This window comes from Jaculus jaculus, chromosome 15 (assembly GCF_020740685.1).
Source record: "Jaculus jaculus isolate mJacJac1 chromosome 15, mJacJac1.mat.Y.cur, whole genome shotgun sequence".
Classification (NCBI taxonomy): domain Eukaryota; kingdom Metazoa; phylum Chordata; class Mammalia; order Rodentia; family Dipodidae; genus Jaculus; species Jaculus jaculus.
Window position 1 is genome coordinate 32,380,779 of NC_059116.1, and position 15,400 is coordinate 32,396,178.

A 15,400-nucleotide genomic window follows, 5' to 3' on the forward strand; every position below is an offset into this window, starting at 1 on the left:
CCACTTAGAGTGCTTGTCCCATGGCCTTCTCCAAAGGGATCTCTTAAAACTTAGCAAATTGCTTATTCAAAGCCAGGAAAAGCAGTTCTAGAGCAAACTTGTGGGCAAAATGGAGTCTCGTAACACGTCCTAACCCACAGGAGGGGCCTACTATCACCTTTGCTATACAGTGTGACATAACTGTGGCAGTGATAGAGCATCACTTGTGCCATAAGCTATTGGTGAGAAGTCAGTCATGGTTCCCTCCAGAACCCAGGGACAGTCAGTGACACATAAGATGGGCGTGAATATCAAGAGACAAATGATCATGAAGATCTCCTTATGTTCTGTTTGCCATATCTTCAAACACATATTCAGAAGTAATATCAGATAGAGATGAGTCCACTGCAGAGAATCAAAACAGGATGCTAGGGCTGGAGAGATGGCTTAGTGGTTAAGCACTTGCCTGTGAAGCCTAAGGACCCTGGTTCGAGGCTCAATTCCCCAGGACCCACGTTAGCTAGATGCACAAGGGGGCACACGCGTCTGGAGTTTGCAGTGGCTGGAGGCCCTGGCATGCCCATTCTCTCTCACTCTCTCTCTGTCTGCCTCTTTCTCTGTCACTTTCAAATAAATAAATACACATAAAACAAAAAAAAAATTTAAAAAAAACAGGATGCTATGACAGCGTGACATGGTAGATTTTGACTGGATGATCAATGTAGGAAAGTGACATGAAGTCAGACTGGGAAGCAGAAGCTGGATCATGTGACAGTTTGTGAGTGGACGTATTTCTGCTACACACCAGCAGATTTTTGAACAGTGTAAGGTGGTAATCTGATTAATGTTTTTCCAGAGGTCACTCCAATTGCTGTAATGAAAACACAGGTTTTTGTTATATAGAGAGATTTTCAAATATAGCAAGATTTAATAGTAGAAGCTAAAGGACCAGTTAAAGGCTACCACAGAGTAGTCTGGGACTTAAACAATGGGATCTCACACTGAGGTGACAATGGTGGAGATTAGGAAGCAGATGGCAATGACTAGATGCTGACCTATTAGATAGTATGTGAGGAGTCGAGAAATGCAAGGAGATATCCCCAATCTTTGCTCATACTATCTTCTTAGACCATTTTGTGTAATCCTGCTTTTCTTACAGAATGCCCTGCAGTTTCTGGCCAGATCATCTCTCTCTGCTGTCAATGGTTATGGTACATTGTTATTTCACCTAATTTCTTGTACTGTTGCTTTATCAAGAAGTACACTTAGATTCTGTTAGCTAATACTTTGCCTGGCTCTGTTGGGTAACTCTTGGAGAAGAACATAAGTTACCCTCAGTTATATCTAGAGATACAAATCACTATTCAGTATGGAAGACTAAATGCTTTTGCTTAAAATAATTCCTTATAAAAGTAGTTACTTTTCATCCATTCCCTAAAAGTGATCATGTTTGTGAAAATGAAGTAAATGGGCTTGAGTGTGTGTGTGTGTGTGTGTGTGTGTGTGTGTGTGTGTGTGTGTTTGTGTGTGTGTGTCTGTGTATGTGTATGTCTCTGTGTGTGTGTAGGTCAGGGGACAATCTCTGATATCATTCCTCAGGTGCTGTCCACCTTTTTTTGAGGCAGGGTCTCTCACTGGCCAGCAACTTGCTAAATAGGCTAGAAGACAGGTGAGCCACTGAACTCTGGGAACCCACCTGTCTCCACCTCCCCGGCACTGGGGTTACAAGCATGAGCTACCATATCTGGTTTATTTTTTTATGAGTTTCTGGGAATCAAATTCAGGTCTTCATTCATCAATGCAAGCACTTTATTGAATGAGTTATCTCCTTAGCCTGGGCTGATCATTTTGTGTCTTAAACGAATATAATTTCAATATTGGCTATACCATAATCCTTTAAAATGTATTAAATGGTTCTGGTCATGTCCTGCCTCCAAATGAAGCTCAAGCTGTCCCTTAAGGGCTTCTTATTTACTCTCTGATTAGAAGGTCTTTCAGACAAGACACAAAGTCACAAAATACAGCTCCTCCTACCTCTGCCTCCCAAGTGTTGGGATTAAAATTGTATGTCACCACACCCAGCTTTGATCTTTATTTTTTATTTTTGGTTAGTTGTTTTTATCTGGAGACGTGTACTCATATTTCCCAGTCTGGCTTTAAATATGCAATATAGCCATGGCAGGCCTTGAACTTCTGGTCCTCCTGCCTCCACTTCTCAGTGCTAGAAATACAGATGTGTATCAATATGTCTGGCTTATGTAGTACTAAGGAAGGAATCCAGGGCTTCATGCATGCTAGGCAAGCATGCTACCAACAAAGATGACTTTATTTTATTTTATTTATTTTATTTTAGTTTGTTTTATTATTTTGAAGCAAGGTCTCATTCTACCCCAGGCTGACCTGGAACTCACTCTGTAGCCCCAGATTGGCCTCAAACTCACTGAAATCTTCCTACTTTCATCTCCTCAGTGCTGAGATTAAAGTCATGAACCACCACATCTAGCTCTGTTTTTAATTTTTTTTAAGACCTTGTTACTATGTCCCACAATTGCTGTGCCCATTTATATTCTCACCAACTGTGTACAGGTTCCAACACTTTCCTTTTCCCATCTTGCCAACTGCCATCCTAACGTGTATGAGAAAATATGCCATGGTGGTTTTGGTTTTTCATTGAATAATTTTTTATGTGAATATTTGCTACTTACTTTGAGAAATGTCTATTCAGGTCTTTTGCCCATTTTTTTTTTTTTTTTTTTTAATTATTTATTTATTTATTTGAGAGCGACAGACACAGAGAGAAAGACAGATAGAGGGAGAGAGAGAGAATGGGCGCGCCAGGGCTTCCAGCCTCTGCAAACGAACTCCAGACGCGTGCGCCCCCTTGTGCATCTGGCTAACGTGGGACCTGGGGAACCGAGCCTCGAACCGGGGTCCTTAGGCTTCGCAGGCAAGCGCTTAACCGCTAAGCCATCTCTCCAGCCCTTTTGCCCATTTTTTTAATGGATTATCTGCCATACTAGTACCGAGTTGTAGGAATCTGTATTTATTTTGGATGTAGGGTCAGCAATTACACATACAGTCTCCCAGTCTTTATATTGCCTTTTTAACTTGTTCGTTATTTGTTCCACTGTGCAGAAGCTTTTCCACTGTGAGGAGACTCTACTTTTTCATTTTCGCATTTATTGCCTGTGTTTTTGGAGTTGTATCCAAAAAAAAAAAAAAATATTGAAAAGACCCATGTTGAGACTTTTTTTCCTCTGTCTACTTACAGTTTTATGCTACAAGTTTTAAGCTTGTGTTGATTTATTCTGGTTAATTTTTATGTTCAGTGTAAAATAAGGGTCTAATATCTCTCCTTGGTATGTGACACCCCAATGTCCTCAGTATAGCTTCTTTAAAAGACTGTCTTTTCTTTGTTGCATTTTTTTTTAAATATGGAACACTTCATGAATTTGCGTGCCATCCTTATGCAGGGGCCATGCTAATCTTCTCTGTATCGTTCCAATTTTAGTATTTGTGCTGCTGAAGCGAGCACCTTTGTTGCATATTTTGATGTCTATCAAACACTAGCTAAGCATGTATGCATGACTCTTGAATCTACTCTGATAGCCTTCATCTCTATGGAATGTTTGCATTATTATTGCAATTATCTTCACATTGTTGGGACAAAACACCCAACCAAAAGCAGCTGATGGGAGAAAAATATTTATTTTGGCTTATAGTCTCCAGGGGAAGCTTCCTGACAGCAGGGAAAGCATGGCATGAACGGAGAGGCTGGACATCACTTCTTGCCACAGCAGGTGGAAAATAGCAGCAAGAAAGTGAGCTGAACTCTGGCAAGGGAGAGCTGGCTCTAAAACCGCTAAGCCCACCCCCAATAACACACCTTCTCCAGCAAGACTCTACCTCCCAGCTGGGGACCAAGCATTCAATACACATCAGTTGAGGCAAGGCATTTGACTGAAAAGCACATCATTTTATGGGGGACATCTGATTCAAACCACCACAATTCTCAGCATGAGTAGAACAGGGGAAGAGAGGGTGGTGGTTGTATGGGTTCATCTTCTCTGGTCCTGGATGTATTTCTACAAGTGTATTTAGGGCTGGCCTGAGCCCCCTGCAAGTTCTGTTCATGACACACTCACGGCACACACAAAGGTGCTTCACTGGTGCCCACTGTACCCAGCACCCACTACTGAAGTCCCTTTCTGCTTTTGTGAGCCCAAACCCAGTTCCCAGTCCATATGGGGCCCATGTTTGATCTACGGAAAACACAGAAGCACCCTCATGCAGAACATAGTCGAGCTGACTGAGGCCAGCTTCTCTGATCACCTCATAAAGCCTTGCTCCAAATCCCAGCTTAAGTCAGCACTGTTGCTGGCATTGAACTAGCAGAACAGAAATATCAGTAGGGGTGTATAAACAATGCTTCCTATTTTTTAAAAAGATTTGTCACTGCCGTTAATAATCCAGAGCAGCAAATGTTTTGATATAAATAAGCATATACATATGCATGTAAATTAAAGTACTTTGAGGTTTTGTTATCATCTCTCTCTCTCTCTCTCTTTCACACACACACACATACACACACACACACACACACACAAAAACTGACACTTTTCTATTTCAAAGTACATTTTCTCTCATGAACAGTTGATTTGAATCCAAAGCTCACAGAAGTAGCAGGTCAGATCTTGCCTTCAGCTTAAGGGCTGCCACATTCCTACAGAGACTTCAGTACTGCTGGTTGAAAGTGGAGCTCCCAGAGCTCCCCTTTGACTCTTGAAAACATTATAATGAACAATGGAGTCTTATTTCACTCACGGCTTTCTCAAATATTGAGTTTGGATTCTTTTTGCTTCACTGTGATTTCTTTTTTAATATTATTTATTTATTTATGAGAGAGAGAGAGAGAGGAGGAGTGGTAGAGAGAGAAAGAAAAAATGGGTGCACCAGGGCATCCAGACACTGCAAACAAACTCTAGACACACGCACCACCTTGTGCATCTGGGTTATGTGGGTCCTGGTGGGTTGAACCTGGACCTTTTGGCTTTGCAGGCAAGCACCTTAACCACTAAGCCATCTCTCCAGCCCCTTCACTGTGATTTCTGAAAAACATGCCATACAAATATTTTTATCAACAAACCTAGTGAAAATATCTACCATGAAAAAAAAAAAAAAAAAACTAGCCTGGTGTGGTGGCGCACACCTTTAATCACAGCACTCGGGAGGCAGAGGTAGGAAGATCACCATGAGTTCAAGGCCACCCTGAGACTACATAGTGAATTCCAGGTCAGCCTGGGCTAGAGTGAGACCCTACCTCGAAAAAAACAAAAAAAAAAAAGAAAACTATGTAATATACATGTATATATATGTGTGTATATGTATAATGCCTGTGGAATATTTACAGGGAAATGTGAGTATTGAGACCACCTTTCCCACCCTATATTCACTATTAACCTAGTTTCTGTATTCTCCACAGGTTTTCTGTCCTTGCTGGTTACGCTTTCAGAGCATGGCCCACTTCTTTGAATATTTAGTTCTTTTCATATGACCTTAAAAAACATTATTAAAATGTCATCTGTATCATCCTTGGGTAATATGTAGTAACTTCCCTCTGTATTTAAGATTTTATAAATTGTGGGGGAAAAAAACAGGGTTTCTGCTATGGACAGCATCCTCAAGGGACTATGTATTGACATGGACTCTGGGGTGCACTTAGCCACCTTTAACCATGTCAGAAATCATGCTCACCTGGACTTACTTGCTGTCGCAGGTGAGGGAGCACACATCTTCAGAGCCTGTAGCTCAGATTCTGAGTCTCCCCAGTGGAGGAGAGAGAAATATTTTTCACAACTCATGCTAAGCTCTACTGGAAAAAAAAAAAAAAATCTCTTTAATTGTGTGAAGTCCTTAATTGTAAAAATAGTATTTTATTTAAAATGTCAAAGTGTCATCTTTGATTTCATTCATTAATCCATTCATTTGTTCAGCCAGCATGTGTTTCTGGACTCTCTATACTTACAAACACTTGTCCAAGGGCTGGAGACACAGCACTGGGCAAGACAGTCCTCCACCATGGAAACTTACGATCCACTGTGTTCACTGCATGTCATAAAATGTTCTGGGCACTGGGACACTTCTCAGAATGAACCACAGTACAGAAGCCAGGAGCAAACAGTGTCACTTCGGGGATTCATATGTCTGATGAAGAGAATGAAGGAGAGGAAATTAATATAAAGTGATAGCAAGGAACATTTGTCTTTTCATAAATCGAACCAAGAAGTGCTGACTAAGAACAAAACTTGAATAATTAAGACAGTGACATGATCAACCGTCACAAGGTAAAGACTTTTGGGCGGGAAGACAAAGCATCAGCTCTTGGAGGAAGATGGAACATGAATTTCTTTTTAAACACTTCAGCAGGGCTGGGGCGGTAGCGCAGCTGTGAAGGGAACTTCCTGTGCAAGCGCAAGGGCCTGCGCTCGAAGCCAACGCCCAAATCCCGCAAAAATAGCTGGGGTGGGCATCTGTCAGCCCAGGCCTGTGGGGCGCAGAGACCCAGGAATGCCAGAGCTCGTACACAAGCGCACACGCCAGGATGGCCAAGGCAGTCGGGCTCACCCTCTCTGTTCAGTCTATTCCACCCTGGGACTGCATAAACACATGGGGCCCCAGGTAGGCGCACACGCGTGCGTACATCGCACACACGCACATTGACACAAAAGATACCCCGTTTTAAGCTCATCTGAACATTTTTGAACTTGGCAATTGTTGCAGTCCGGTTCGCATTGCTGGTAGAAATCACCCAACCAAGAGCAGCTTCTGGGAAAAAGAGGTTTATTTTGGCTTACAGGCTCGAGGGGAAGCTCCACGATGGCAGGGAAAAACGATGGCATGAGCAGAGGGTGGACATCACCCCCTGGCCAACATAAGATGGACCACAGCAACAGGAGGGTGTGCCAAACACTGGCATGAGGAAACTGGCTATAAAGCCCATAAGCCCGCCCCCAACAATACACTCCCTCCAGGAGGCATTAATTCCCAAATATCCATCAGCTGGGAACTTAGCATTCAGAACACCTAAGTTTATGGGGGACACCTGAATCAAACCACCACAGCAATATTCAAAAAACACTTTTTTTTTTCCCCCAGTGCTGTGATTCAACCCCAGAGCTTCAGTCCCGCCCATGCCAGACAAGCGCTGCTGCTGAGCCACAGCCCCGATTTCAGTATCTGACTGTCCAACAATACCACTAGATACGCTGTTCACAGTCAGCAGTAAACGCTTCGCAGACCGAGAAGAAAGCCTGGGCGGCTTGACACCTCGCGCATTTCTTAGCCTGTTGATTGGCTTGTTCAGATGTGTGTATACGCCCTGGTCCTCCAGGAGCCTCCAAGAGAAAGTCCAACCCTGGAGACCTGTTGGGAATCTGCAGTTCTTCCGATAGTTCTCTGTCCTCTGATAGTCATGGCTCTCTAGGGCTCATTTTCAACCTTGGTTTTCCATACATAACAACCAAACCATCTTCTTGTCTTCTTTGTCGGACCTCCTGATTTCTAATCCCAAATCACCTTCTCCTAGCTTCCTCACTAGTTTACTACAAAAGGCCACGTGAGACAAAAATCCAGGATGTTGGATGCCAAAAGATGATATCGTGATCCTAAATTGAAAATTTGGCTAGAAATACAGGTTGATCATTTTTGCCCTTATTAAAAATGTTACTCTTCTGTATTCTAGTTTTCAGGGTTGCCGAGAAGTTCTTACAATTCGTATTTAAGAATGAGCCAAGCTGGAGAGACGGCTTAGTGGTTAAGGCATTTGGCCTGTGGAGCCTAAGGACCCAGGTTTGATTCCCCAGTTCCCACATAAGCCAGATGCACAAGGTAATACATGCATCTGAAGTTTGTTTCCAGTGGCTGGAGGCACTGACACATCCATTCTCTCTTTCTCTATCTGCCTATTTCACTCTGTCTCTCATATAAATTAATAAATAAAGTATTTTTAAAAATAAATTAACAAGAAAGAATGAATGAAAGGCTGGAGTTGTAGCTCAAAGGCACAGTGTTTGCCTACCATGAGCAAGCCACTGGGTTCCATGCCCGAGAGAGAGACAGAGACACAGAGAAAATGGATAAACAGAAGATCAGTGTTCATGGACAGTAACTATTAATATGTGGACTTTGTTATTGGATAATCTGGGAATTATTTTTTTTCCAAGTGCCAACTCTTGGCACCTGTGCATATTTATGGGGAGAATCACCTATTTCCAAACGTTACAGAAAGAAACCAGCAGTCAATATCTCTAAGCCAGTGGAGGAAATGGATCAGGGCCTTATATAGTTCATAAAGCTGTTACTGATTTATTTACATTTTCAGTATGGGAGTGACTGGACCTTCCAGAACCTTTGCTGGGAGTAAGTTTCCAATGGGCTCGGGCAATTGAGGGCTGTAAATCCGCTCTGCAGGATCTGGAAGACTGGATAATACTGACTCTTATCTTGGTTTCTTCTCCTTCAGTGTGCGTGACTCAAATCCTTGAGGCCTTTTACTTTTTTTTAATCATAAATTCATCTACTTTTGATTTCAACTCTTTAAGTTTCTTATTTTATTTATTTACTTATTTATTTGAGAGAGACAGAGCAAAAGAGGCAAAGAAAGAGAGAGAGAGAGATTGAGAGTATATGGGTGCAAAAACTCTAAACACATGCACTACTTACTGCATCTAGCTTTAAGTGGGTATTGGGGAATCAAACCCTAGATGCCAGGCATTGAAAACAAGTGCCTTTAACTGATGAGCCACCTCTCCAACTCTGGTGTCAACTTTTTTTTTTTTTTTTTTTAGAGATACAGAGAGAATTGGCACACCAGGGCCTCAGCCAATGAAATCGAGCTCCCGAAGCTTGTGCCACCTAGTGGGTATGTGTGACCTTGCACTTGTCTCACCTTTGTGTATTTGCCTAACAAGGGATCTGGAGAGTTGAACATGGGTCCTTAAGCTTCGAGGCAAGAGCCTTAACCACTAAGCAATCTCTCCAGCCCCCAGTTTCAACTCATAATGGTCTATTGTTTAAAATGTTTCCAACTCACTGTGCCATTTTCTGCTTCATCTTTTGTCTGTGTATGTTATTTAAATCTTTTAATCTCATTATCATAGCTTGCTTTTAGGTAGATTTTTTTTTTTTTTTAATTTGAGAGCAACAGACACAGAGAGAAAGACAGATAGAGGGAGAGAGAGAGAATGGGCGCACCAGGGCCTCCAGCCTCTGCAAACGAACTCCAGATGCGTGCGCCCCCTTGTGCATCTGGCTAACGTGGGACCTGGGGAACCGAGCCTCGAACCGGGGTCCTTAGGCTTCACAGGCAAGCGCTTAACCGCTAAGCCATCTCTCCAGCCCGCTTTTAGGTAGATTTAACCTGCAGTATCCCAATTGTTTCTCTTTCACAATTCATGATTCTCATGAAGAACTTTCCGTGAACATAATTTTCTATATGTCATCTCATGCAGTTTTATCACTGTTCAGAATTAAACGAAAACCTAAGTTTCATGATCTGCATGTCTCATTTACTTTTTGCATTATTTGTATGAAATGCCTGACAGAAGCAAATGAAGGGAGGGAGGATGAACTTAATTTGGCTCACCGTTTCAGAGGATGTAGTCCATCAGGGCAAGGAACTTATGTCAGAACAGCACGGTGTATGGACGCAGGAGTGTGAGGCTGCTTCTCTTCACACTGCTCTGGAGCAGGAAGCAGAGAAGGACCATCTGAGGGGCCAGGCTGTACACTTCCAAGGCTTCCACCTCCATGAGCCAAGTTCCAAACCACAGAAGTTCCACAGACTAGTGCTGCCAGCTGGGGACCAAGCGTTCGAAGGTATGAGCCTGGGGAGAACAAGTACTATTCAAACTACATCAGCATACATTCCAGATAGTGAGGAATATAGTTAGGCATGCCAGAAACTATCTGTTCATAGTCAGTCTGATTTGCATATCAGTTAAGTCAATTATAAGAGACAAGAATAAGTTTAAAGGATATGCTTTAAAGGCTGAAAATATATTAGTAGGATTGATGTTTCCTAGGGGCAATCTAACTCCTGTCAGGCTTGCCAACAAGTGTCTTTAGCCGCTGAGCCATCTGTCCAGCTCCAAAGCTTGTTTTGTTGTTGTTGCTGTTGTTATGTTGCTTTGTTTTTGGGGTTTTGTTTTGTTTCGTATTTTGCTTTGAGAGGTAGGGTCTCACTCTAGCCCAGGCTGACCTGGAATTCACTATCTAGTCTCAGGGTGGCCTCTAACTCATGACGATCCTCCTACCTCTACCTCTCAAGTGCTGGGATTAAAGGTGTGTGCCACCATGCATGGTATAAAGTTTGTTTTAAGATTAAATAACATTGCTCATTTTATGCTGCACTAAAAGCAAAATCAACATGCTACTTCTTATTCCCCAAAAATAATCAATCATACTTGAGCAAGTAAAAAAAAAAAATGAGAGAACAACAAGTCAGTGTGATATAATAAAGAGAACAAAATATTGGCGATCAGATGAATCATATATATATTATTTTTCACAAATCCTACAGAATGGCAAGATTAGTATTCTTAGAAGCTAGATCATACTGGGGGCAATATGTTAAATACTTCGAAGGAAATTAGCTTCTCATCCCTAGCTATAGAATCAAATAAATATGAGAATAAAATAAAACTATCGTATATACCAATTCTCAAAATCATTGCCACCAAACCATTTTTTCTAAGCCACTGCAAATAAGGGAGTACATGAAGCATGCAGAAATCATGAGACCTGGGGCACAGGGATCAAATAGGAATCAAGTAGCAGGACATACAGTGAAACTGAAGGAAGGAGTGCTAAGACTGATGTCACAAGCGCACCAGCGCTGAGGGGCGGAACACTGCAGCGCCAGCTTCGGGAAGGCAAACAAACAACTGATTCCATGAACGTCCCCAGAGAGCCGGCACCCAAGCCTTCCAAGCGCTAAGCCCCTTCGCTGTGAGACCCTTGTAACTAAGTCAAATGCGAAGCTAAAAATAACTGTACTTCCTCACGGTCGCTATGTGGCTCAGATGGGAACAATGTGTTTACTGAGAACAGTAACAGCACTGATTTTTAATCTTGTCAACATTACTGTGAGTTGAGAGACAAATGTCTCTGTGAAGCAGAATTTCTTTCACTTCAAGTTTTAAAGGCATCTATGTGATCCTTTTTTTGCGTTATTCCACAGAAAGAATTTAATAGATTATATCGCAGATTTAAAAATAAATAGGTGGCAACATGTCAATAAGCAGTATGAAAGAAATCCCAGAAGAGACATAACTGGAAAAAAATTGGATTTCCTCTGGGATGAGGGGTCAGAAATGGGTAGGGCGATATATTTTCCTCAAACATCTTGTAATCTTGCTCATTTTAAAGAATATTGTGCTTTTGTTTTTCCATAGATCAGCCACAGGAAGACCTTGATTTAAATCTAAACCTAAATAGGTTTACTGGGTCCCCTAAACTGTACCTTCATATTCTAGGGCAGCTTCTAGAACAAAATAATCTTTAAATATTCTCTCCACTACTCACCTGGGCACTCAAGAGTGTTCTGAGCATGTTTTCTGAACACAGAAGCCCAGTTCATAACACAACAGAGGATGACCAGTCCTCTCCCCAAACCAGGTGCCCAGAAGCTCTGTGCTCAGGCCCCGCCCCCGGCAGCCATGATTCTGTAGAAACTGATGAATGGGAAGGCTCAAAGTGACCCATAACATTTGGGGGACTTCCCAGGCAAGGCTGGGAATTTCTATGACACCAGTGGATTCCTAGGTTTCTAGACACACTCAGTGTCAAGTGCTCAGTATGTGCTCCAAAGTCAACTCAGAATGCCCAGGAGAAGGAACAACTGTCCGTGTCCCCATCCAGGAGCCTGGGAGGCTATAGTCGTGATGGTGTGGAGTGTCTACTGGTATAAAAGGCTGTCTGTGATTCATTACTTGTTCTCATGAAGCTAGCAAGTATTTTCATGATAATGCCGAAACCCTTATCTACCACTTTTTTTTTAAATAAAAGATTGAATATACCTACCCATCAACTTCTCATACCTGTCCAGTTAATTTTTAAATATGGTTCGTTTGGAAATCTGAATAAGTAAAACAGAAGTGTGTTAGAAGAAAGTAGTGCTGGCCCTGTGTTTGAGCATGGCTCTGCTTTGCTGGAGTTGATCAGGGTTACTATTTACAAAGCCAACTGCCCCTCCTTCACATTTCTCACTCTGAAAGCCAGGCCCACATTCTTCTCTTATCAGGGTCTGGTCCCTCCACTCCACCTAATGTTTAACTCATGTAACTCATGCTTATTTTACTTATTTGGCATGCTTATGAAAAGAAAAGTTCTCTCAGGCATAAAGAATTAAACGAAAACAGGTTTAACAAAAACTAGGGAAGGGGTGTGAGTGTGTGTGTGTGTGTGTGTGTGTGTGTGTGTGTACATGTTCTCTATCTTTAGAAAAGATTAAGATAAGTGGCCAAACGAAATAGGGACAGGGCTTAAATAAATGTAATCAGGTAAAGTTTAAAGGTTAAGAATGTGAGCCAATTCACTTTTCCACAATTACGTGAATGAACGGAGATAACCGCAACTGTGTTTGTTTGGATTTTTTCAGGTACTACAGAGTATGCTAAAGATTTTTTATTCTTTATCTCACTTAGCCTCCACCCAAACTGAAATAAATATTGTCTTACTAAATGTAAGTCAATATTCTCCACTTCCTTCTGGACCAACTATTAGGTCTCCTAAGTGTAGGTTAAATTGTTACATGTAGGTTCTTAAATGCCTCAATTACAATGAAGTAAATACTCAGATCATGTCAGAGCAATGTGATGGAAACACTAATTCCTAATAAAAGAGACTGAAATCAGTGGAAAAAAGATCGGTTACATCCAAAACTGAGTTTGTTTGTTTGTTTGTCTCATATTTATCAAGGACGGCCTCCTCTAACAGTCACTTTCACGTGTGGGTTTCAGGTAAGTGGCAGAACTCCTGTGAATTAAGAATATGAGCAGAGTTCATACGGAGAAAAATCTAGATGGCCATTACGAATCTGCAAGGTCACTATTTCTTTAAAATCAGAGAGATTCCCATTTAAGACACATACAACAAACTTTTCATCCTGAATTTGATGACTAAGAGAAGTTGAAACCTTTTCACTAATGAAGAGTCTGCATGGATGAAGCCATGTTCACCCATCCCATCACTCGGAAAGACCCTCAGAAGAGGCGCATGGGAGATGCAGAGGAGTGATGTGCACTGAAAGTAAATGATTAGCTCTCATAATTATTGTGTACTTTTAGTACTATGCAAAAAAGAATCAAATGTGTTCATGCCTTTTATGTGGGTATGAGTTAGAAAAATATATCTATAGAAACATAATCATTACTGAAACTAAGGGAAGAAATTGTTTTGTAATTATTATATGTCTACGGTATGCCTTCAGAGAATAAGCATTGAGGATTTTACTTCAATTCCAAAATACTTTAAATTCTTAGTTTTAGTTAGATTTACACATTTTAATCAGCTATGACTTTTAACAAGCTTCATAACCATGATGTTTTCAACTAATATATGAATGAAAGCAACTTTTCAAAATTCAAACACACCTTGGACCCAATTTATGAAATTAAGCAGAACTATATTATTAGCCACATTATTAAAGGCATAAGATTATAAGTAAATGATTTTATCCTTTAATCCTTTTTACCTTTTCAATTAATATGTTAATTATGCATAATAGTTTCATTATGTCATTTTCATCCTTATAAAATTTATTTTTATCATATTCTCCTCTTTTTAATCTCTCTTGTTCCTTCCCTTTTAAGAAATTTTCTTTTGTCAGCCAACTTATATCCAGTTTCTGTATTTAGCTCTGTCAGGTCCAATGTTCCAAAGCATATAAAATTCACATTCTACCTTTACTGCTATTTTTCTTAATAGCGTATGCCAAAAGAATTATTCAACTCTGTTATCAGGAAAGAAAAGGTACTACTTCTTCAGAACAGAGGATTTTTAATAACCAGAAATGTGTTCCCTAGTCTCACAAGTACATAGAAGCATCCGGTAAAACTTCCTCCAGGGGGCAGAATTCTAAGCAAATGTGTCCTCCATTTTTACAGCAGGCTGCTCTCTTCAAGAGTGGTTATCTGTGCTGGTGAAAGGGGCCAGCAACAACACAAGCCATCATTAAGTGAAAATAATGCCACAGTACTCAACATAATCATATGAGTCCTAAGATTCCTAACCCACAACATGTACTTATGAATATATAAGTTAAAATTGACATTAGTATCCTTGTGAAGGCCTTTGAAGCCTGTGAACAATTCTGTTGACTCCTTGGTTGATCATATAGGCTTTCTTAAGAATAAATATTGAAAATAAAAGAATAGATATTAAGTCAGAAGTTTGTAGGCATCCATCTCAACACTCCCATTTCCACTTTGAGACCTTTAGAGGAAAATGATTTGGATGCCATTCTTTCTATATATGTCTTTCTACACACACACACACACACACACCCATATGAGTGCGCGAAAATAATGGTAGTGGACATTAGGACCATGATTTTTTTTTGTAAGCTTTTCAATATTTTGTTTAGTTATATGGAGCACATGAAGAAAGAATGGACATGCCAGGACCTCTAGCCACTGCAAACAAACTCCAGATATATGCACCACCTTGTGCAGCTGGCTTTACATGGGTACTGGGGAATGAAACCTAGGTCCTTTGGCTTCGCAGGCAAGTGCCTTAACACTAAGCCATCTTTCCATCCCAAGACCATGATTCTTAAAACCAAGAATGGCCCAATAAATCAGGAAAACAAATCCTAATTTGAATATTGGTGCTTTAAATACAGATCTTCCCATCTACCCAATCAGCTTTCCCTACATTCAATTCTCTTCACAACTATATTTAAATAAAAATCCACAGAATTTCCTTATCTGTCAGCAAAATACTGTTTGTTGATGTACTTTTGAGTCTATAATGCATTATACACATGGTGGTGTGTTTACTGTTATTACTAGTATTTTAAATGGGATGTCCTAATCTGTATCTTGTGACTATGGACATTCCTAGAAAGAAGTAGTTTATTACTGTCCACAAAACTCACTACCATCCCAATTAAATATACTATGAGAGATCAATGTCCTTATTGGGAATACAATAGCATTTGGGGACAATTGAAAGAGATATTTAATTTGTAGTTATCATCAGAACATAGCTCTTTTCATCCATATCCATACAGGTTGTGCCCAAATTCTCTCCAAACTCATTCTGTCTCTGAAGGAGTCTTACAGCATCTTTTTGGTTGCTGGAAACATTAGTTCTTTACTGCTTCATTTGTGTGAGGCTTAGTATTCCACCTCCCCCACCC

The 15,400-nt window shown here is 40.8% G+C and overlaps 1 non-coding gene across 1 annotated transcript; it reads right to left on the reverse strand.

Moving 5' to 3' along the window:
• Nucleotides 1–3,407: 3,407 nt before the first annotated feature.
• LOC123455138 lies at nt 3,408–3,514 on the reverse strand. The gene has a single exon (XR_006633697.1). It is a non-coding gene; the product is annotated as a U6 spliceosomal RNA (small nuclear RNA).
• Nucleotides 3,515–15,400: the final 11,886 nt, after the last annotated feature.